Here is a 25,082-nt window from a genome sequence, read left to right as displayed (position 1 = left end):
CTCATATTTTACCCTAATGCACACAGATCAACAAGTAAATGAAAAAAAAAAAAAGGAAAATAACAGCACAAAATGAAGATTAATGAGTAAAACCCACATGTTCAGAAACTCAAGATGAATACATCTGGATGTTTCATTATGATAATCTGTTCGGCAACCATTTCTCCAAGATGGGAACTAATTTGCAAAATTATAATGGTTAATCTTATTACATTGATTGGCTGATTGATCTTTAAACAAGTCAAAATACATATAGCCTACTTTTTTTTTTTTTTTTTTTTCTCTCAACAGTTTTGAAATTTCATAGGGGCACCTGGGGATTAATGTTATCCCACAGAGCAGGATTAGCAGATTATTTTGATAACAAAACTGGTTAGGGTTTACTGTGGCAACATTGTCCACAAAGGCAGATGTTAAATGTTTTTATTTGCACTCTGTATGAAAGTGTGAGGAAACCTTTGTTTGTTGTTGGCTAAGAAACAAATTTGAAGCACTGTTTCTAACCAGACCACAATATTTTAGAGGCTGACCTCGACTTTCCTTGTACAATAACACACAGCCAGCGGGTTTGCACTTGAGAACTATTTTGAGCCATTTACCCCATCTCTTTTGGGAACCAATTTTGAATTTTGTGGGAACTGAAAGAAGCGAACCAAACCAGAAGGGAACCGGTTCTTCGACGGTGGACAAGCGGTATGAGAGCTTCGTCAAAACCAGTCTCCAAATCCAGTCCACTGTTTGAAACATGAGAAACAAAACGGAAACAAAGCGAGTTACTGAGGAGGAAAACCTTAAATGATCCAAACCAGCGCTGAAAAATGAAGAAGACGCCGACATGGATGAGACTAACGTAGCTACATTTGGTGTGGCTAACGTTAGCTAACTGCCGCCATCTTCCCAAGGTCAGCCTGGCTCTGCTCTCAGGTAAACCAACACGCAAGTTGACGTTTTTGTTTCCAATTGTTATGCGGTTTACTTTTTGTTTGTTTGCGGTGTTTACCGACGCTGTTGCTTTATGTTTGGAGTACCTATGCAACAGATGTTTGCTTCATGTGCTGTGTAATACAGTGAGAGGAGGGTTTCTGACCTCTTAAAGGTCTTTTTGTGTCAATGTAAACTGATTTGTCAGTGCTACTGCTCCTGTTTCTATTACTGCCATCACCACATGAACTACTAGTGCTGTTTCTACTGCTACTATTCACTGAGGTACTTAAAAGTAGTGCCACTGCTGCTAGTAGTTGCAAGATTGGGTTGTTTATACTTCAGTTTTAATTTTTCTTTTCTTACTTTGTTGCTATGGGGCAAGTTGGCTTGTGGAAGGAAGGTGTGGGGCCTGACACTTTATCCTAGGCCAGGTTAAATCAGTGTGATGGACAGGGTTGCCAGGTCTGTGAGACAAAAGCAGCCAAACAGCAACTCAAAACCAGCCCGAAACCTGCCCAACCGGGTGTAAAAAGGGCCCAAAAACCAGCCCAATACCAGTACTCAAAATATGCCCATAAAAATCCATATATGTTGCTTTTAAAGTCCAACAGCATTGCTATATTTGCAAAATGCACTATAATATCTATAAAATAACACCATAAACATTAAAGGCAATTTCCCAAAACAGTTCTTTCACCTATTTAATTTACAGTATATCAGAACTTAAAATATGATATGGGATACCTTACTTCAGCTCAGACATTCACAATGTTTTAGACATATAGGCTACTTACAGCAAATACATATGTAATAGGATATGTATTTACTGTTATACCTTATTTCAACTTGAACACCGTATCCTGTTAATTTAGAACATTTTAATAATTTACTATATATAGCATATGTGTGTGTAGGTAGGACATGTAAATATGTGTAAATTGGCTATGTTATGAATGAAAATCATTTCAGCTCACCTGTTAAACTGCTGGCTGTCTCCAACATAAAAAAGAACAGGAAAAAACTCCATGAACTTGAACTATTTACAGCGTTTCTATATCTATGGTGCTGATAATGTGATTGGACATGTGCTGAGTGGTGTCACACAGCATTGGCATATTATTTGTCTGTGGAGTATGTGACATATGTGGATAGTTTATATGCTGATCTGGCCTGGAGTCACTTTGACAGGATTTGGGTATAAACATTAGTCATTCAAAATATGAATCTTTATTCATGTCTGCCCAAGCCCAACCCGCAGACAAAATTTGTTACCCGCGGCAACACTTAAAAAGTAGTCCAATTTGGCGGAAAAAACGTGGACTTGGCAACCCTGGTGATGGAAGCATCCTGTGCAGTGTGTGTTGGTCAGTGCATGAATTAAATATCTAGTTGGTCAGTTTTCTCAGTCATGACAACACCAAAATACTGTACATGTGGTGTTTTTAAAGTCAGTGTAGTTTGACGCCAGCTCACTCTTATATTCAATGCAACCAAGACACAAAGAAATGTTGTAATCACGGATGAAGGATTTTTAAAGCCTACCCATGTAGCTGACGCTGTCAAAGTGGCGACTAAAAAAAAAAAAAAAAAAAAAAAGGCCTTTTGTGTTGTTGCTGCTACACATTTATTTTTGGAGTGTTAATTGTCAAGAAAGATGGGAATCAGCATGGACCCTTCGATACTGTACAGTTCCTGATACTTGGATACCAATTCAGCATGCATCGATTCTGTAATTGCTGCGATTCAGTCTTACAATACTGTGCACTTTGAGCTTTTAACATTTATTGCACATTGCAGGCCTAGAAACTTAAAAGAAAACAACCCTTTTTCCCTCTGAGTAATCCTAATATGTGCATTATGGGCTCACATGTTAGTCATATTACCACAGTACTTAACTCTTCTGTGGCATGGAACTTTTTACTTTGATCAAATGATTGTCCTGTAGCATGCACTGGAGACACTGGAGTCTGTATAGTTTTATACTGGTGGAGTCTTGAGCGGTAATATGAGGAAGAGTTTTATCTGCTGAGAAAGAGGATCTGTATCTAGAACAGGCCTTGTCCATTTGAAAAGGTACAGTCTGGTCTCTTGATATGATATTTCGATGCAGATGTGATACGAAGGTGACAGCCCAGAGCAGGCCTTCATGCCAGAACCCCCCTCCCCCTGCTAGTTTGCTTCTTCCCATGTTTTTCCTGTGTCACTCACTGTTGTTGTGGCGTGACATGATTGAATGAGGAGTTATCCGTCACACTGGTCAACTGTGACAGTTTAATCAATTGGGGAAGTTTTCTCAAAGATTCCTATTATTTCATAAGTAGAGGGACCGGGTTCAGGTGAGGAAAGTGTGTGTGTGTGTGTGCCTATAATAGAAGGGGGAAGGAGGGAGGCTGTACATAAATACAGGAATACACAGGCCTCTGAAGTATTAGTGCTTAACCAGGGAGGAAAGGATTGGCAATAAACATCGGCTGCTGGACTGACGGGCTGCCTGAAGTAGTGGTGGACGTCTCAGACAGATAGGCTTGGCCCTGAGTGTGTATATGATTGGTCGAAAGGATCGCTGAGCCACACCATGAAAATGTCAGTGTGCCAAATAAGCCAATTTTCACTAAAAAGTCATTACTGAATCTAAAGAGTTCAGTTAGCCTACCAGGCAGCAAAGGGAAAGTGCCATTTGTTGTGGAGTTTGAATATTTTTCACCATCTATAAAAACACCAGTGAAGCTCTTTTATTTGTGGTGCCACGCTAGTTGTAAGCGAAATCATTTGACAGGTGAAATGATGTTTCAGATCTACAAATATCAAACCAAAAGAGGTATCAGATCATAAAGTCTGTTTATCTCTGTTTTCTTCAGATGAATTATTTAACAGCCATTGTGCAGACAATGAAATGTCATCTCCGCTCTATCAATATTAATTTAACATAAACACTAGAGGTTACTGTAGAAAGGAGAAACTTCAAAGTATGAAAGTAAAGGGAATGCGTTTTATTGAGTTTGAAGGTCTCCCATCAGCTCCTCTGACCTCATGAGCTTAACCTTTCCAGGGTATCATTAATAACATTTTCACATTAATAACAATTTTGTCAGGGGGATGTCTTGAGGAATAAGGTTTAAAAAAGCCTCTTTAAGCTTCAACCATGGGCACAGAGCTGGGAATTTGGGAGAACATTAATTACCTTAAGGCCATCAGGAGAAATGGAGGAGTTGCAAGTCACTGATGTGTATATTGCGCTGGCCATGTCAGGTTTATAGTAGCACGGTAACCCACATATCATGTTTAATGGAGGTATTCTCCCTCTGGGAACTTCACTTTTCTTTTTTTCGTAGAAGTATAATTAGTAATGTGTTATGGTGCTTTCAGTCTCCTCAACATTTATCTCATAAACCTTAAACATTTCCCCCTTCTTGGCTGATGTCAAACAGAGCATTTTATTGTGACTGCTGAGTCTGACGGCTTGTCTTTTATTGGTGTGAGCCTCCCACTGGCGAGCCATGTTAGCCAAAGACCTGCTTTAGCATTTCCCAAGAACAAGGGCCCAGCATCACATACAGCCAGCCCAGCCCAGCCCAGCAAGACCTCTGTGGATTAGTAATACCATAAACCTGTGATTGAAGTCCATACGAGGTGAAATGAAAATTGTCTAATGATGGGTTTGAAATGTGTTTGACTCTTGTGTTGATTATGAAAATGAAATATTCCTCTTCAAGCCTCTGCTAGAAAATCACAGCTCTATGAGCATTGAGTCATCAGCTACGTCTTTTACATATAGAGTGGAAGGTGTAAATGGTCCTTCTAGCAATAAAATCCCCTCATAAAGGACTTTCACACATGTATGGCCATTTCGCCGAACACAATTTTCATATCTTTGCCTGTGATGGCATGGCTTCCCAGACAAGTTTCATAAAATCTATATCCTAAAACCACCTCTTTCTAATGTGAGTGCAGGCAGGGTACTTGCCCCCAGGGTTGTGAGCTTGAAAACATTTTAGAGTCGGATGGTGTGTAATCCAGTGAAATGGTGCCAGCATTAAAAAGAGCACTATCTTTCCATTTAAAGTCACTTTTATAATCAGCTCCCAAGGAATCACAAAAAAGGCCGTAAAAAGTAATAGAATCAGCAGTGGCACAGACATAGGTAATTATGTTAAAAACTCCTTTCACAATGGAAGCTTAGAAAAAGCTTAATACTGTAAGCCTTGCAGTGAGGGCCGCTGTCATTGTATTGCAAATAAATGGCCGTGGTGAACATGTGTGTGCTGTCCGGGACGATTTGTGTGATGTAATTAGATGTAAAATGCTTTTTAGCTGGCTCTTTAATTGACTTTTGGCCGGAGTGATTTGTGACCATCAAATTCCCCCTTGTGGCATGGTGTTGTCTTCGGTCAAGGCCAGAGGATTATTTGCAAGCACCTAAATCCACTTTCTGATGCTGTGCTCGATCAGCACCCCAGCTCTCTCCCATGTGTACTTGATCTCTGTAACCCCTAAGGAGGAACCATTTTCTGTACATATATATTCCTTACTCACTTTAAGATTCCTGCAAAACCACTGTTAGGTGCTTAAAATTGAAATACACCCTGACAGCTTTTTAAACAGCCCCAGATATTAAACATTCAGTCAAGCACCTTTGCATAAGGAAGTCCTGTGGTGTCATACACCATTGCTGCCTACCAATCATCTCATATGTATTCCAGGTACCCACTTAAGCAGGCACTGTATTTTAATGGCTGACATCTCAGGGCTGCAATTCAAGTGTGATTTATATCTTCTCAAGTCATCAGTTACAATCAGATCCAAAGATCTGACTCTGTGCTCGCAGGACAAGCATAGCTAATACGGAGGGGAGGAAAAAGAAAGAGTTGTGTCACAATCCCAATTTTTAGTGGAAATTTAATCAAAGGTGGTGCAGCCGGGGTGGAGAAGGTTACAGAGAGTAAGAGGGGGGTGACAGGGCCGTGCATTGGTACGCAAGTCCTCGTCTTGTCCTTAAACCAATTTCCTTCCTCAATACTCAGGGGAGTGGTCTGATTTGCACAGCTTCCTTTCTCGGAGTAGGGTTACTCAAAGTGTTTATCCTGCTTTTACAATTAGATCTCGCTCCCAGCTGCAGCATTAATCAAATAGCCAGACATATTCTCTGCATTTGCAGGTTGAGGGAATGTGTCCCGCACATCTTTGCCTGTGGTAGCAGCACAGTTATCTGTCTAATAAACGTCTCACACATTCTGTACAGTTTGCAGATTTGACAAGTTGGAGGATTTGAGAGAGCTCTTGAGTGGGTACCGGAGAGAAGATTATTTAGATGTATTGTGCTGGGAAATGTGTGTGTGTGTGTGTGTGTGTGTGTGTGTGTGTGTATGTGTGACTTAATGATTATATTTATATTGCTTTTATTATTTGTCTTTGGGTTTTTTTTTTTTTTTTTTTTTTCAGTTTTTAGACTTCACAGCATGGAGACACATGATAAGAACATGACAATGTAAATATTTTATTTGCTCATCCAACAGTCAGAGTTTAAAGTCATTTTCCATTATTAAAGTGTTGTAAAAAAAAAAAAAAAAAAAAAAGGAAGCAAAAAGAAATGTAAAAGGATGGTTTGATGAAGTGTGGGTTTAGAGAGGCAAGGAGCCTAGCTCGTTATAATCGAGTAATTTAGCAGACAAATCCCAGCCCTCATAGTTCATGGTTGCAGTATTGTGTGGGTGTGTGTGCATTCCTCTCTTCATAGCATAATGTCAATGGAAATCCACTACAATCACTTAATGTACTCCACTGCCCCACTCTACATATGGGATTTAAATGCTTTAATCGAAGACCTGCTCATTTTTATTGGTGTTCTTTATAGGTAAGGTTAGTGATCATTTTCAAATGCACTCAGTGATTTGTGGCTAATTAGGGCGAGAGTTAGTTAGACTGCAAAAATGTGTGTTTGTTCAGGGGCAGGGGGCCGACCACTGGTGAAACAAAGGCCACAAAACACCCAGCGGCCAAATATCATTTTGAGATAGGCAGTGAATTTTATCTACTACAGTATGAGCGCAGCTGAAAAGACCGGCATCTAGCTATTACAATGTGCCAGAGGGGAGCAGAGAGAAGCGATGTGGCATCTGAGAGAGAGGGATGATTTGCCAGGCAGAGAACGGGCCGCAAATACAATGCTACACCTTGCGATTGCATGCCAGTCAGGCCATTGCTTCTGTCACCATGGCTACCTTTGGAAACTGAGCCATTTGCCCAAGAACATGCATGACAAGTGATTCATTAGTGTAGAATCATTTCTGATGGAGCCAGTATGGGGACTTGTGAAGTCGGATAGGAAAAATATTAATCGCTAATTGATCTGTTTATTTCCCTGCGACGCTCTGTACTCCAAATGTCATGTGTTTATTAATTATGCAGATCCTAAGAGAGGCATGGAATAACAATTCTAGGCGCATCGCACACAACTTATTATTCAGTCAAGCCTCCCTCCCCTCAGTTCTCACTTTGAAACTCGGTTCCTCTCCAACAGTGGGATTGTTTATTCTGTATTTTTCCCAACAAAGAACTCTTTTCTCTGCCACCTATAAACGCAGCCTTTTTGCTGTGTTGGCCTAAATTAACTGCATCCGAATCATTATTCACTGGGTTTTTATTAAAAAGAGTCAAAGTGTCCAGTGCAGCTCTCCAGTGGGGGACTTTGCATGTTATGTAGTATTTTTAAATTTTAATGAGCCAAATGCTGACGCATCAAGTGCGATCTCATAAAACTGTGTGAAAAAACCACCAACTCTAAAATGCAATTAGTTTATGACACAAACTATTGTGAAGACTGCATTTCTACATTACCAGTTGAATTTATGTGACAAGATACCACGAATTGGACACACAATTTCACCTGTGCATAATGTGAAAAGGTTGCCTCATAGACATTTAGGCGAAACAACTTTGGTTAAGATCAGGGTCGGGTTTAGACACCTAAAATGTTGACTAAGGGATAATTTGTGTTATTTTCAATCTGGCACTTATTTTCTGTTTATTTGCTGCCATTCCACATGATTTAGTACTACTCAGTTTGCAGGTCTGTTGCCATGTGGCCATATGGGAAGAATTATTTGGAATAGCAAGGTGACAGTTTGTTGTTACAACTTGAAAGTGTTCCCTTTTAATTTGCTGCATGCATCCACAATCAACACTGAAGCACGTTTTTGTATGAAACTATAACCAATCATAAACTGGCTGGACATGTTTGTTTTTTACGGGTGCAGGCGGGTGCAGGTGGTCACACTGGAATGTGAGAGTGCAGGCTGACTCAAATAATGTCACTGTTAGCTATGTCAGACATCCACGAGTCGGCTGCTCAGTAGCTTGTGTAGGCCTGTTTGTCAGCATCTTTCATAGTGCCTTTCGGTTAGGATTTCTAAAATATTTCCTATGTGGTGAACTGTAATAGTAACTGGTTGAGTGCACATCGTGGGATGATTGTGGTCATTGTTGGCATGCACATTTTTTTGGATTGATATTTCACATAAAATTTTCAATCAATTCTCTATCATTTTTACGCCCAGACCTGCAACAAGCATGCCCACATGTTCAGCACCACACGACCTGCAGTCTTGCCGTAACAACTGACACTGATAAACATTAACAGAATGGAGCCTACAGGCAGTGATGGAGGCGGTGATGGAGATCAGTATCTCTGAAACGCTCCCCAGCAGTAGAATCGCATCCAACACGACTGAGCCCTTTCTCTTTGAATGAAGAGCTGCCTGTGTGTAATTTTCTGGCCTGTGTATTGTCATTTGCTTTCCATATTTAGGGATGCTGTCAAATTGTATTCAACACTGAGTCATAAACTTTTTTTCTTATTCACTTTGTTTCCACGGAAAAACAATATTTCTCACCCTCACCAATGCTTGCAAACATATGCTATCCACACAGCAAGATCATGACATTCAGCCTTGCGGCAGTCTGTGTCATTACCATGGTAACTGTAAAAAATCATATCAAGCACATAGCTGCTCAGCTGATTGGCTGAGCGGCAGCAGTATCAGGTTTCATTGCAGTAAGGTAATGTGACATGTCATAATAAAATTAAATCAAGTTTAAGTTTATTTATAAATCATGTCTAAAAACAACTAGAATTGACCAAAGCATGGTACAATAAAATAAAATGAAATAAAATAGTAAAAGCAAAAAAGCATTACAGATAACATAACCTATCACAAAGAACTCAAAGCCTAGTGAAAGCATGTGGGTCTTAAGTTTAGCCTTAAAAATAACAACAGAGCGGGAACACTTAAGTGGAAATGGTGAACTATTCCAAAGCTTTTGGTCGGCTACTGTGAAAGCAAGATCACCCTTATCCCTTAGCTTCGATCGTGGGACAGCCAAGAGCAGCTGGTCTGAGGACCTGAGAGATCTGGAAGTGGAATGGGGTTAGAGAGGCTCCGAGATGCACTGGGACGCCAGGCTGTTTAAAGCTTTAAAAACAAATAACACAACCTTGAACTCAGTCCTATATTTGACAGGTGGCCAGTACAGGGACGCCAGTCCAGGTGTGAAGCTGTCTGTCTTCCTTGTGCCAGTTAGGAGTGAAGTTGCAGCAATCTGCACCAGCTGCAAGCAAGGCAGGAATGACTAACTAATTCCCAAATATCGAGCACTGCAGTAATCCAGCCGAGAGGAAATTAAGGCATTAGTGACTATCTTCAGATCCTGAAATGAGAGGAACGATTTATGTTTGGCAATATTTCTGAGCTGGAAGAAGCAACCTTTCACTGCAGAGTTAATTTGTTGGTCAAATGTTATGGCTGGATCAAAAATGACACAAGATTTCTGGCATGGGCATGAAAGTTAGGTGCCAGAGGCCTTACGTGATTGGCTTTACCACCGATGGAGTTGGAGAGACCACACATGACCACTTCCATCTTACTTACATTTAACTGAAGACAGTTTTTTGCCATCCAGGGTTTCACATCCTGACATGAACATTTTTCCCAGTCGGCAGTCTGCATTTTATGTAAATCCGACATGACCTGAATGTGTCAGGGTCCTTGAACTTTGGCCAGCTAGCTCATGCTATTTAAAGCTAGTGTGTGTCACTTTTACATATAAATAAATGTTTGTTACATTCAGTCTAATGGCAGGTGAGTTCACACTAGGGCTGTACCTGACCTACAATTTCCAGAGCTCAGTCGGCCTTTCAGTATGACAAATCAACTCTTTGTTGTGCATTTTGCGTTATTGCAAATTTGCTGTCTGTGGTGACATTCCCACACTGGTGCACAGTTGACCTTTAGTGATGCATTTTACGTCAAACACACTTTGTAATTCCTACTGGAATGGTATAATTTAAATTTTTGTATGGCTAATTACCTCATGTGATGATTCCACCATGACTCTCTCAAATTGTTTTTTCCTCTAATTTTTTCTTGAGGACTGAAAGACATTTGCCTGAACAGCTCGAGATATATTTTCCAACCAGCATTTAATTCACTGCCAGAAGCTGGAAAGTTTCATACTGCAGGTTTAAAACAACATATTTAATACAATATTATAGTTAAATTAAAGGCAAAGTATGGCAGATCAGATGTAGGCAGGTCCCGCTGCACTGCTGGATGTTTTTGTGTTTGGTGCTTTGGGGTTTGACTGAATTCCTCTCTGGCCCGTTGGCTCTCACTGGAGAGCAGCGCTCCCTGAAAACAGAGGTAAATATGAATGAAATGATGAAAATATTAAGAGCATTAAAAAGTTTTCTTTTGGGGCTATAGCGTACATCTAGGGTAAGCTTTTGGCCAGAGTTGAGTAAAGAAAAAAAAAAACAAAAAACAACTAAAAATTAAAACTTCACTCACAGTAGAAAACATAATGGTATGAGTTTGGAGGTGAAGCCAGGTTATCTGAGTTGAAGCTAAATGTGTATGGCCAGCAAACACAACACTGTTATTTTGCACCGCTCTATTTCACTGTGTAACTACAGCCTGTTTCTAGTTGTCTCCTGCACAAAAGACTTTTGTGTTGGGGAGATGAATTTCTCTCCCTTTTTGTGCACAGAGAGCACATATTTGCATTTTGAGGCATCTTGCTTATTTCGCTAAATTTCAGGAGACTGGGCTTGTCCATGAGGAAGTATATTATTAATTCAAGGTAGGAAGAGTTTGTCCTTCAGAAGAAGAATGCACTCGCAGGACGGCTATGCTCCCTTTATTTGATATCTTTTATGGAGTGATTTAGACTAATACATTGCAGAGACACGTTACAGTCTTATTCTGCTGTCAGCTCCCATATTATTGCTGTCATGTACATTTTAATATATGTAGTTCTGTGACAGCATCAATGAATATGGGGTGAGATTGAATGGACACAGGCATAAAAGTGGATGAACTGAACTGAGCTGAAAATATGCTGAGTTAATCAACCTTCGCTTGTAACGAGCTGTTGTGTAGGCAGACTTAATTAAAAGTGATGTTAAATAATTTCTCAGTGGTGTTTGGTGTCATGAACTCGACCCTACCTCATAACCAGACCCGGTGCTGTCTTTTACGCCTGATTTCAGCCGCTGTGCATGCTCGAAAAGCTGTTATTATCAGAGTTAGGACATTTGCCTCGCCTAAGAAAACCACATCAAACATGAAATTTGGGTTGTATTGATTTTGTCCCCTCCTTAATAATATCCTTTAGCCTGAGGAGTGAATCAGAGTGATTGTCACTCTATATATCTAAAGAAGCGAGGCTCAAAGTGACGTTAAAATGAGGCTCAGCTTTGGAACAGCGCCTCAGGAGTCTCTGTTCTCTCACCATGATTGCTCTGTGTTCCTCGAAGGGTCTGTAATACGGACGACAGTTCAATATGGAACTAGAGGGAAGAAGTACCATTAAATTCTTCTGAGGGCTGAGTGAACTTGTCATGGAATCGCGCAGAGCAAACACTACACACACACACACACACACACACACAGTCCAATCCCATTTTTCCTGGAGATTGATGGTGTTGCACAGAAATAGGCTTAGGAGGAAGGAATATATTGCAGCATGATTCAGCCTCATTAGAACTACCCCACTCCGATTTCTGAATGATGTTTGCAGATGCATCTCCAATTTGAGAGCAACTAATAGGATTGCATTTTTGAAAATACTATTATTATGTCATGCAAGGGGATGAGTCAACTTATGAGTAAATATAAGTTTATGTAGCACGACAGGACTGCCACTGCAGCAAATCAGTCGGGCCCCATGAAATCTGTTTTAATTTTTTTTTTTCCAGTTGTTGGGTTTTTTCCCCCCCAAATTCCGTGTTTTCCGTTTTAATTTTTCTGAAGTGTGTGTTTCATGATTTAATCACATTTTGTCAACAGAAAGTTTCTAGTCATGTGGTGGAGGAATAAAATTTCAACAATTCAATAAGAAAATAATAAACATTGTATGAATAACAATGAATTTGCCACACAACATTGCACTTTTTTTTTAATCAAAGAAAGTTAGAAAACTGCTGATGTGGTTGCACTGCTGAGAGCTTGTTGAAGTGATAAGCTCTTCTTGCTAGCATGCTGCCTCTTTCTCTCTCTCTCTCTCTCTGTGTGTGTGTGTGTGTGTGTGGGCTTGTTGACTTGAGGACCAGCTATTGAGAAACAAGCTGCTATCTGAGGACATTTCAGGTTGTGAGGACATTTTAAGTGCTTCTCACAACAGAAAAAGTCTAAATTTGGCCTATTATATTAGTTAAGGTTGGGGTTGAAGTTAGGGTTAGGATTAGGCATTAGAGAAAGGCTGTGGAGAATGAATGCAAGTCAATACATTACCCCACAAAGGTGTGTGTGTGTGTGTGTGTGTGTGTGTGTGTGTGTGTGTGTGTGTTTGTGTGTAAGCGGTGCTGAGCCCAGCCCTCGGTGAAACACAGACAACAACCAGAGAACAGAAGCTGCAGCAGTGCATAAATGACACCAAAACACGGTACTATTTTTTTCTGTTCATGCAGCTTAAACGCTGTGAAGAAAACATTCATAATAGCAAACTTTTATCATTCCTCCGCACCGTGAGGTATTGTTTTTGGGTTCCGTCTGCCTGTCTGGCCAGTTCTTGTGAACGCCATGTCTTAGGAACCCCCCCCAGGGAATTTCATTACATTTGACACAAACGTCCATTTGGACTCAAGGACGACCTGATTAGAATTTGGTGGTTAAAGGTCAGTGGTCATGGTCACCAGTTTCACACAAATGTCTAATAGGATAAAATGATGAAGTGATGGCATTTTATATCCCAAAAGGTCAAAGGTCGACTTCACTGTGACATAATGTTCTGCAAAAACACTTAGGGCCATTACTCTACAGCATAACTCAGAAACCGAGGGGGAGATGGTGACCATCTTTCACATTTGGTTGGATAATAAATTGGTAAAATAATGTTGGTTGTCAATGAAACTGGTGATTTTATAGGTTGAAAATGTGTGTGAAGCATCCACGTTTTTAGAATTTGTAGCGTCTTTGCAGCAACATCTATATCTGAAGCATTGTCTCCTTTCATGGCTACAATATGACACTGTGTTTTCTGTTTCTCTCAATGAATGTACACACTAATAGACATACAGCTGAACAAGAACAGCAAAGCTGAGGCAAGGGAAAAGACAATGAATAACAAGCTAGACAGCAACAAAAGGAATAGTTTCCCCAAATTCACTTCCTCTTGCTGATGACAACCAGGACGGGGGGCCTCCTGTTCCTCTGGTCGTCCACCTCAAGCTCAGTGGTTTTGCTGAAATTGAGCTTCAGCTGATTATTGTTGCACCGTGTGACGCAGCTCCATATCCGTCCTCTGTACTCCTCTGTAAAAAGAAGACAGCATGGTTCTGACTGGAAGTTATTCACTGGAATCACGCGTACACGTCAATATAATGATAACTTCCATCTCACCAAAAAAAAAAAAAAAAAAAAAAAAACCTTTACACCTTCTTCATTCAGTTCTTTCAAGGTCTTCACTACAGATATTAAATGAGTCTGGACAGATATGGATGTAAACTGACACTTGACTGGTTGGTATAGGCTTACAACCGTGAGGCAGTACGTCTAGTTAAGACATTTACTGCAACTGAAAAATGGCTGAAGGAGGGAGAAAAAGAAAATGTCATTAATTTGGAAATAAGTCACAATCACCATGTCAAATAAAAGAAAAAGACAAGTTTAAAATTTTGTCAAGGGAATCATTAAACATTAATCAATAACGCGTTATCCCTCAATGTGTAGATGTTTAATTTCAGATGTAATTATTGTTGCAAGTGTGTAATTTAATATCCTTTATCTTGTCATATCCTCAGCCAGCCGGTTCTCAAACAGCCCCAAGCCCCGTCACCCAGTAGAGCACCAGAATGCTGACAATGCACCCGCCGTCAGACCGCTTTTATAATGGCATACATCAAGCCTTAAACGCTTCGGAGAAACACTCAAACATCTGCGTGAGGGTAATTTTTGTTGCCCTATAGATTTTGCCCAGACAGACACAGAGCAAAGTAATAGGTGTGCGGCAAAATGAAGTGCACATTCTGTTTGTAGTGGCAGTAGTGATTTTTGGACTTTAGTAATCAGTGGGTTGGTGGCGTCTGCAGAGAGACCTCCTGCCTCTTCTCTTGCCCCAGGCAGTGCAACTAACTTGAAGTGCTTCAGTATGTAGAATGCTTTACAAAGGGCTTTAGCGTAAATACTTCATAGCATGCTGAGTGGCCTATGAATACGAGATAAGGATACTGGCTCCAATTTAAATTCAGCATTACATGAAACAACCACTTGTATTAATGTACACTATATTGTTATGGACAGAAAATTACAGCCCCTGTACCGGTTTTGGTTCGCAAGAAATGGTCAGGTTGACATTAAAGGAAAATTTAACTGTGGTAGAGTGCCGGCTTGTACAGTTCCCTGGGTGTTGTATGAGTCCACATGGTGGTCAGATATCCTCATTAGTTGCTCTGTGCTCTGTTGGGTTGCTAGTCCACAATACTATATTTCAATATCTCTTTTTATAGCACGGCAAAACAGCTCCCAAAATAGCACTTTTAGCACATAAAATAACGCAAATAAAGCATATTGTACCAATACAAGTGGTGTGGAGAAAATCACAATATCTTTGTCTGAATATCTTGATGTTGATATTGTGAAGATACTGGGGGTGACTATTGGTGCTTTTTCAGAGATTTTTGTGTAACAATCAATAGTAATGTGGATATAATGACCAAGCAGATAGAGGCAAGTAATACAACAGCTAGAACAGTCTAATAATTTCAGGAAATTGTATTTGTAATGCAACCTTTACAGCCATATCATGATATTACAAAATACAAAATCTCACACAATATATAGTCACAGTATTGATATAATATCGATTAGGCTTTCCACCGATGTGATCGGCTATATCGGATCGGCCGATATTTTGCATTTTATGCAATTTGTGTGATCGGCTGTAATGCCTTAATTCGCTGATCCAATCAATGACGTCATTGTCGTGTTGGAACTTTTTGCAGATGCTCCCGTTGCATCGTTTTATCTGTCTCATTTACTCCGAAGAAGTTCCACACCGCCGCCATGTTAGTTTTGAGCCCTGTCACTATGTGACGGACAATAAAGTTTTTTGAATCTTGAATCATTCGCTGTCAGATTCAAACAAACATGTCGGTGGTGTGAGACTTCTTCAAAGTGTCTGAGACAGATAAAACTCAAGCTCAGTAAACGGTACATAAGTATATACAGTAAATAAACAAGTTATTTAAATAGACATATTGCTCCCTCATGTGATCGGATCAGTGATCGGTTTATTTAAAGTCACTGATCGGTGATTAGTGATCGGCCCCAAAAATCCTGATCGTGTATAGCCTAATATCGATATATTGTTTAGCTGTAATACAAATGCACTGTTCTGTGTTACCAGCCCAGGGCAGCACAGAGCAAGTAATGAAAATATTTCACCATCGTGTGGACTAGAGATGGGACAATAGAGCATTTTATTGCAGATCGCAATTTATTAGTTTATTATGAAAAGCTGATCTTGGGGCCCCTTTGAAACGAAATGATACCAATTACGATACAAAATTTCTTCACTTGTGGTGAATTTCCATTATGGGGATAATCATAAATCGGTGTAATCGTGAATATCCTCACATGAACGATTTGAAAAATGTCTCGCTTGCTACTGTACAGTCACATATTGATTTCCTGATATATTTTGAGTTGCCACAAGGGGGAGCCCACATCTATCTGAGTTATTCCAAAATCCTAAATCTGTCACCATGGCTGAAGGCTTGGCTTGTCCATTGTATCCTACAAACACGTGCATGCGCGCTCGCACACACAAATGTCAGATTCGGATGGATGTATGGAAGTACAATGGATACCACACTAAAAAAGGCAGGGAGATGAGGTAAAAAAAACAAAAAACAAAATCTAACTCCATTAGTTTTTAGTGTGATTTTTAAGAAATCTAAGCATATTTTGATGATTATCCTGATAATATTATAAATTGCAATTATTTTGGCCTGGATAATGGTGACATGAAAGCCTCATATCGTTGCATGCCTAATGTGGACTTAATCAAATCTAACGATTCTAACAAACTCTCTGCTAAAGGGAAGTATTGATTTAATTGTCCGATGTAATTTTTATCCATTTTTACTTACCTTTTAGGGTGATGATATGTTTTGTTGAACTTTATGTCAGCCATGGTCAGCCTGTTTTACCGCTAGAATTGCATTGGTGCTCAGTGTCAGCTGCATTGGCAGCCCACACTGCACGTCATACTTCATGTGGTGCTGAACTCAGTGCCGAAGGCCGCAAAAACTGACCGGCTAATTGACCTGCTAGAAACTGTGGTCAACAGCCGCTTCAAACAGTTTGAAATGTATTCTGAAAAGCTGACATTATATCAGCTTATAAATCGGCAGAGGTGCAGGGTCGCCTTGTTCTAGTCCTTTTTCTTCCCATCAATTCTTGTTCTCTCTCAGACAAAAAATGTGAAAGCAAGGTTGAAAAATAGTCCTGTGTTAGGGAACAGTAATACATTACATCCGCAAAGCTTGTTATTGGTTTGTACCTCAATAAGTGTCAGCCCTGAAGAGCGAAATGTATGAGCTCTTTTGAGTTTTGTTGGTTGACATGACAACTGTGCCCTGAAATAAGAACACAACATCTGTTCAGCCAATAATTGCTCCTCAGCTCCTTGTTAAAATGTCTCACTGTACCGGAAGTTGGTTGTCCCATCACTAAAAACAACACTGTACATTTGATGCAAATTCACATTTCCCCAGACTGGTCAGTTGCAATTTGCTTTGTACAATGTGCTTTCAAATAGTAAAGCCTGTATTGAGTTTGTGTCCTGCTGCAGTACACAATGTACTTTCTCTGAAAGCATTTCATAAAAGAGGCCTATCGTGTATAAATGCATCATATCAATATTGTCTACTATTTAGTTTCTTGCACCTTCTTGCCAGTTAATGAAGGCGTTAAATCATGAACAGACCTGTTGCAAGATTACTTAAAACGCGACTAGCTAATTAGCTACTCCACCCGGGTGTAATCCAAGGCAGAGCAGTGCCTCTGGCAGTACTCTCATCCTGCTCAGAGTGTTCTGTGAAGTCCAGCGAGGTGGCTCATTTGACCTGGCACTAGCTCAGTCCTGCTCTTTTCCAGCCTTCCAGTCACAGGCCGACAATGATGCATTGGTAGCTGCTGGCAAAATTAGATAAATACAAAGAAATGTGCAACACTCCAACAAACATTCAGTGTGTCGCTTATTGATCGGGTTGTGCACCAGGAGAACTCCTTTGGCCCTTACTGAAATACACCGTGGTTTTCATGAGGCTGACCCTCTTGCTTTTGACATCTGGAGAGATGTACATCAGACATCCCAGTGTATATAGATGACGTGTGAAGAATGGAGGAAAGATGCAATAAAAAGTCCAAATACAGTCCTCTACCACTTGTCATAGAACTCTGTGCCCCTATGCTTATCATGCCAATTCAGATTTATCCCTCTTGTGCTTAGCTGCCACATGAGCCTATTGTAGGCAGGGAATCATGTGACAAGCACAATGTCAAGTTGCTTTTATTGCAGCTTTGCTGCCAAAGCCCACTGGTGTTTAAACTGGATCATAGCAGTGCAGGGGATGATGAATGTTTGGAACTGCATTTTCAGCGTGTGGTTATTACACAGCTCTAGCATGAAAAAATCCTCGGGGACATAAATTCTCACATACTATTAAATGAATTGTAAGGTTGGAGAGGATATTCATTCTAAAATGAAAAGGGGAAATTATAGAATATGTAGCTTACAAAATTAAGGGCTGGCTTCACATACGCAACGTATTTTATGACACTGCAACACTGAAGGGGATGTTCAACCTAAAATGTAAAATAGAAAACCAAAGCAGAAAGATAAGAGATAACCTAGCAGTTTAGGAGTGCTGAATGACTCACATTTTAATGTTAACTGCCAGTGTGTAGGATTGACTTGCCCTTCTTAAATGAATTATAGACTGAACCTGACAAAATCACAAAACAGAAAGTACATCTTTCAACCATTTGTGATTCTGTTGCATCACATGCTTCTTAAATATCTGCTAAATATACCAGCGATGTGAACAGATCATTGCCTACTCTCAGCTCAGCACAAAACCCCCTGCATCTTATCTGGAGGGTGTTCTCACTTTCCCACTGATTTAAGGACTCTGGACTCCTCATCTACATTTATATAAGCAACCATGAAAGCTGGTTTCTCCTCTTTTTGCTTTCCCTTTCCTTGGACAGTCTTGAAGAACAGGAATAGAATTGAGATGCTGGCATAGGCCACTTACTCGACCAAGGCAGCAGCTGCATAAACAATGCTTTATTTCACATCCTCTTAATGTTTATTCACTGGCTCCCATTTGTACACTGATAGTGCTGAGTCACACCCCCATGTGCAGACTCTCTAATTATTCTGTACCATAGCAACCGTAACTTAGCAATTGCAAAACCTCTTCCATTTCAGAGGTTTAGCCAAATATCATTATTTTTGTCTGTTTATCTCTTCAAACTCAGGAATGTATGAAATAAAACCAGCAGTGCCTGTCTTGTGGTTCAACTAAATCTAGTAATCTCTCCATGAAGCCTAACCCTCAAAATCCCTCTGAATAATGCTGGTTTAAGATTTCAACAGAGCCAAGTTAAGTGATAAAAAACTTTTAATCTATGTAAATTCTGAAATATATACAGACTGTGTAGTTTTATGAAAGTAGGTTGTAAATACAGGAGCTGACTTTTACCTAATGTCCTTGCAGTGCTGACTGGTTGCTCTGTCTACAGGGGTGCCACTAGGAATTTTGCATCCTGTGACAAGATGTGACTTTGGGGCCCCTGCTCAGACTTATCTAAAGCAGTAACACATTTCATTCCCTTTGCTACACGTTCACACTGTCCTGTTACAAGTAAACCGTTTTTTAAAACAAAAAATCAGTAATGTCTAACCTGTCATACTATGAGGAGATATTTGTCATATAGTGTTGTCATTTATCATATAGTGATTAAATGCTTGTGAAGGGCATATCACAGAAAATGACCTGAAAATTAGAAAAAAAAGAAGAACTTACAAAAATACCACAAATATTACCATTAAATTACCCCATTAATAGTTTAAAAAATCCCACAAAATTACAAAAGGGACATAAAAAGAATGCTCAAAAAATCCATGCAAAGTATGAACAATAAAAAGAAATAAAGGCAATCTTGATCAGACAGTGAAATAAATCCTTTTAAATTAAAACCACCACTATAGACAGGCTCCTTATTTTCAAAGGGTTAAAGCTAATCACTAAAGTACGGACAGTGAAAAGTTTGTCGTTGACATTGTCCATTGTCCCCGACAGAGCATTAGCATGGTGAAGTACACACTGAAACAAACGCCCTGGAACGCAGCCACCCCCCACACCTCACCCAGACACTAGCGGCACCTCCGACTGTCTTGTTACTTGTTTGTTACTGTCCAGTCTCAGAGCTTGGCTCTGCCTGATACATCTTAGACACACATGCACACACACGCACGCACGGGCGCGCGCACACACACACAAAGATACACTTGTGTGTGCATACACATGGATATACACATACTTTTAAAGTTGCCCTAGCCTCAGGGTTTGGTTTGGTACATAACCCTTTGTCAGAGTTTGAGTGGCTCTCAAAGAAATAATAGTGTGACCCTGGGATTGCGGTGCCTTCCTTAATTGGTGTCTTTTTTTGTACATCATATTCGCCCTTGTTCACTAGAAATCATACATCAAAAGATCTGAAAACTCCTCTCCTGCAAAGTGAACTCAAGAGTTCATATTACTGAGGTCTGTAGAGCTGTGGCAGATTAAAAGGCTGGGAAAATAGCAGCAACAAAGTAGAGCCTATCAACATAAAATATATGGTGTAAATCCAGTGTATACACCATAAGTTCAGTCATTCCTTCAAAATTATCTCTCTGTATGTGCCATTGTACATGTGCCAAACATGGCAATAGTACCGTCAGTACCCTACATTTTCATCCCATGAGGCAGAAATGATTCCATGATAAAAACAGAGCTTTGACTTGTCAGGATGGTACAGAGCTTGAGTAAACAGACATGGTGCAGAGATAATGTGACAAAACATCGATCTCACTTCACATTATTCCAATGTGACTTGACACATGCCCTTTATTGCAGAGCAAACGAGTTTTTTCCTGTACAACTCAAGGCAAATGTTATGTGCAAAAATGGAGTGAGTTGACCTCGCCCAGTGTTGCCATGCACAGCCCTGAAGGACGACAGTTTTTTTCATAAAGGCGGTGAAGAATCTTTACTTTTTCTATCAACATACATACCTTATTTCACCAATTAATAGCCCAGGCGTTTAATACGCAAGTCAACTTGGACCCTAGGCTTTTAAAAGAACCAAGCGGCTATTCGCTGCAGGCCTTTATTTATTTTTACACAGACCTGCACCAGGCCATTATTGTGATGGCAATTACTGTCCAACATATTTTTTGGTACAAAAGTACTGTAAGGCATAAGGTAAACATATCTGTAGGCCTACATACAAACATGGTGCAATCCACTCGCGCTGCAAATCGTTCCCTCTGACACTTCCGTTTTCTGTCAAAATAAGAGTTAGTCGGTCGATTTAAGATTATGGTACACCCTTTTTTCTAACGTTACCTAGCTCTCTTATTTTGACAGAAAACGGAAGTGCCTCAATATAATGCAAATAATCGCCCTGGCGGTTATTCAGGTGGGTATTTAATACGCAAAATGGGTGCAGACCCCAGGCGTTTAAAAGAACCAGGCGGCTATTTGCGGCCGGGCGATTAATTGGTGAAATACAGTAGTAAACAGTGTTGCCTCGCCTTACAGTGCTTAGTGTACAGCACATGCAGTTGTACACAGATTACACAGGTTGTAATGTGTTTGTTATGGCTTATAAAAGTGTGAGATGTGGCTTATTAAATATAAAGTCAGTGTCAATGAAAACAGTGTGATGGATCATACTGGAATAACACCAAAACACAGATAATGATTGCAAAAATGGTTCCTAACAAAGAGAACTGAAGAACATTAAATGTAATCCATTGCAAATATGCTTTAAAATCTCACATGAATGATGGGAAAGGTATGTCTCTGACACGGTGGTTGACTTTAAACTGTGAGGGTTTTTTCCTGTCACCAGCAAAAATGAATGGTCATGTTTTTGTCCACTCAGGTGTGAAATTGATGTTGTATTTGGGAGATCGGTGTGGGTTAATGTACTCTCAGGGGTCCTACTTCCTATCCCCACGCAACGCCCTGGCTAGCATGAACAGGCGTATCACACATGGTATAGCGGCTTCACAGCAGCCTCTTCAGCGATAACAAAAGATTTGCGAGGGTGCTTGTGTGCAGGAATGTGCTCAAGGGGAAGCGTGGCTGCAAACCACTCTGATGGATCTGCCTAAATGGCTGGAACTCCTCACTGATCATGCTGGCTCATTTACTGGCTCACCCAAATGAAGACAAGAACGAAAGTCATTTCCTACACCCAGAATGATGGCAGAAATAGCAGTTTAATTGCTGATTATTTTAGGGGAGGACGCCGGGGGGGTTCATTATAAAATGCCCCTGTACCTGCCCTTTCTGTAGTGGTCACGCTGAGTTTTGTTGTGCGCTTAAACCTTTGAGCAGTCGGCAGCTGGTCTCATCTGTGCACTGATCGCTCTGTTTTGGATACTCTTTCATCTATAAATCATGCAGTCATCTGCAGAGTGTGCTCCCTCTGAAAACCCCCTGTTACCAGCACTGGGGACGCAATCAGCCCTACTAGGCATGTCATGCCTGTCTTTGATAATTGTTTAATGGAACGCCTCTCATTCTCTCTCTCTTTCTCTCTCTCTCTCTCTCTCTCTCTTTCTCTTTCTCTCAGTCTCTGTCCATGGAGGATGACTGGACCAGATAGGATCTTTGTCCCAGTCCTCCTACATTTGTGCGGGATACCAAAAATGGTATCGATTGCCAATACTGACAAATTTCACTCATTGCAACAAATGAGAGCATCAGTGCTATTAAAAACCTCACTTCTACAGAGTATTGGACAACGGAAATGTCATTCGGAACCACATTGGTTTCAATCATTTCAATACGTCATTGACAACAAGCCGCCTCCACACACAGCCCTCCTGCTGTTGTCAAAACAGAATCATGGGTGAAAAAAAATCCAAGATGGGAGTTGTGTTTTTGGGGCGACTTGATAAAACACACTGGTGACGAAGAGTAGTCACATACAGGGAAAGGGAAACAAAGAGGTGGGGCAAGGCAAGCTGGTGGGTGTGCAGCAAGAGGCCGGAGTTCTGTGTATTTGTGTGTTTGTGTGTTTGTATGTGGTAGCAGTGATGGTGGTGGTGGTGGGGAGGAATGAAGAGAAAAGCTAGGTGAGCAGTGAGTAAGCACTATATGAAGGCAGAGAATTAACTGGAATTTAAAAAAGGTGAAATAACAAATTACCTAATAGAAATAGGGCAATGTATTCTTTCAGATATTTTCAGCAGCAAATATATAACACCACCCAGTCCCCACCACAGTTACACCCTGTCATTCTGTGGGAAATACTACAAAGTCTGATGTTTTTATGAATTATAAATACATAATAATGCAATTCTAAGCCCATAGCCAAAATTTTGTAGCACATAATTAATAATTAAACAGTTCTACAAAGATACGAAGTAGTCCCCATATTTTTTTGTCACACAGAATTTGAGGAGCTAGATGTACAGACGGAGCTTTTGCTGGACCATTAGTGAGCAACTGACTTGACTTGGTAATAGCAGGCAAAGAGGTGCTGTGTGGTTTACTACAGCCTCATGTAACCTTACACATAACAGCAACAATAATAATACTAATAATAATATTCAAGAAAAAAGAGCTCTGGTATCAGTAGTATCAGCTGATATCCATATTCTAGTATCGGAAGCTGGTCTGAGTTTAAAAAAAAAAAAATTGGATCAGTGCATATCTGATGGGTGATATTGAAATCTCCCCACCTTCCCCATGGTGGTCATTCATGATAGCTGATAGCCGACACTAGAGGGGTAAATAAAAACTAGGATTGACCCTTGTTCCTTGCCTAACTTGTGTGTGTAACAAATTTGCCTGCAAATAATTCTCTCTCTCTCTCTCTCTCTCTCTCTCTCTCTCTCTCTCTCTCTCTCTCTTTCTCTCTCTCTCCTTCTTTCTCTCTCTCTCATTATGAATGCTTGGTTGCATTTCTTACCGAGTGTACTGTAAATGCCTTCAATAGCAATCTGGGAAGGCTGCGAGTGTTGAGATTTCCATTCTGTTGCACATTTCTCTGCTGGTCTCCAGAGAGAGCCAGGGGATTGCCGGGGCTCCCCCGAGGATGGACACCAAGCCCCAGGCACTGTGAACAGATTAAGTCCAAGATGGAAATTCAGATTTCTCCACTTGTTTCTTTACAACTGGAAAAGTCCATACTATTGTTTTAGTGCCTTGGGATATCATGGGCCTTTGGTTTGTCATCGTGCATTATCACACTGTAAATAACTGTAAATATAAATATTAGTGTTCATGCTCTGTGCCCAGACAATACACACAGCATGAGGTGATGTGAAGTTTTCGGTCGCAGTGCCATATATCACCGTGGATTAGTTGTTTGTTCTGTCTTCTTACACTGGCACCATGTCACATCCAAAATATGCAAATGCCATTAGAGTTGCAGAGCTGACACTGCTGTTCAGAAATGTCAAAGCCTTTCCCCTTAGCCACAGAACCTGTGGTGTGGCTTGGAGTCTGCCTTCCCAAAGCACCTGGCAAATGCGGGACGCCACAGTTGACTTTATTCTATCAGAGCCAAGGGTTGCGTTCCAGTTTTGTGGTTCTTTGACTATTCACAAGCCAAAGAACTGTCTGAATATCACATCAAAAAGCAGGAATTATCCTTTAATCTTTTTCCTTCATTGCAGCTCCACTTGACATAGGCCCTTTCCCATTATGTGGCTTTGTTGTTATGATTTGGGCCCTTTCAAATGAAATGTGATATCTTAAGTAGGAAAGAAAAAAAGAATGAAGTAGTATCGATTCATTCAACGGCTGTTTGACTTACTGCCAGTTCGAAGTTTTTGCCTGAAAAGAACCACAGTAGGAGGATATTCCCCCACAAAAAGTAGATACTGCTGAGTTCATTTCCATTGTTAGATATGATTTCAGATCAACACGAATGTCTGTGAAAGGCATATCTGATAGAGGAGGGTAATTTCACTTTGAATTTAACTTTGAATCATGTAGCTCTGCAGCACTGAAGGTAAGTGTGCCAGAGGTAGCAGAGAAATCAGAAACTTCAATTAGGTTGTTTTTGTTTCAGAATTTCAATTTTTTTTTTTTTTGGGATGGGGGTGTCATTGAAATTTTAGAATATGCAGCTGCTAAGTTTACACCCCTAAACATCACTGAACTGTAGATATCTCATTTCCTCAGCCAATTGTACAATATCTTTGCCTTTAGGTGCATCTCTATGAGAATTCTGCTATGCGCTGCAAACTGATAAATTATTCTGGTGAGGTTTTGAAGACATGGCTAAATGACTGCCAATAAACAAGGCTCTGTGCAACCAAGTCACACTCAAAAATCATCCTGCACCTGTCACAGAGCTCCAAAA

The 25,082-nt window shown here is 40.3% G+C and overlaps 1 protein-coding gene and 1 long non-coding RNA gene across 3 annotated transcripts in view; one reads left to right on the top strand and one right to left on the bottom strand.

Annotated features, from left to right (window-relative positions):
* The first annotated feature begins 490 nt into the window (after nucleotides 1–490).
* sncb (synuclein, beta) overlaps nucleotides 491–25,082 on the top strand; it is a 208,016-nt gene continuing 183,424 nt past the window's right edge. For both annotated transcript variants that reach the window (XM_030062167.1, XM_030062168.1), the window contains exon 1: nucleotides 491–924. The gene's annotated coding sequence lies outside the window, so the exon portion shown is untranslated. The remainder of the gene's footprint in view (nucleotides 925–25,082) is intronic.
* LOC115366631 (uncharacterized) lies at nucleotides 10,148–12,934 on the bottom strand. The gene is made up of 3 exons (XR_003928848.1): nucleotides 12,924–12,934; nucleotides 12,542–12,547; nucleotides 10,148–10,248 (listed from the first exon to the last, which is right to left on the bottom strand). It is a non-coding gene; the product is annotated as an uncharacterized LOC115366631 (long non-coding RNA).

This window comes from Myripristis murdjan, chromosome 10, assembly GCF_902150065.1.
Source record: "Myripristis murdjan chromosome 10, fMyrMur1.1, whole genome shotgun sequence".
Classification (NCBI taxonomy): domain Eukaryota; kingdom Metazoa; phylum Chordata; class Actinopteri; order Holocentriformes; family Holocentridae; genus Myripristis; species Myripristis murdjan.
This window is presented reverse-complemented; position numbering and strand designations above follow the sequence as displayed.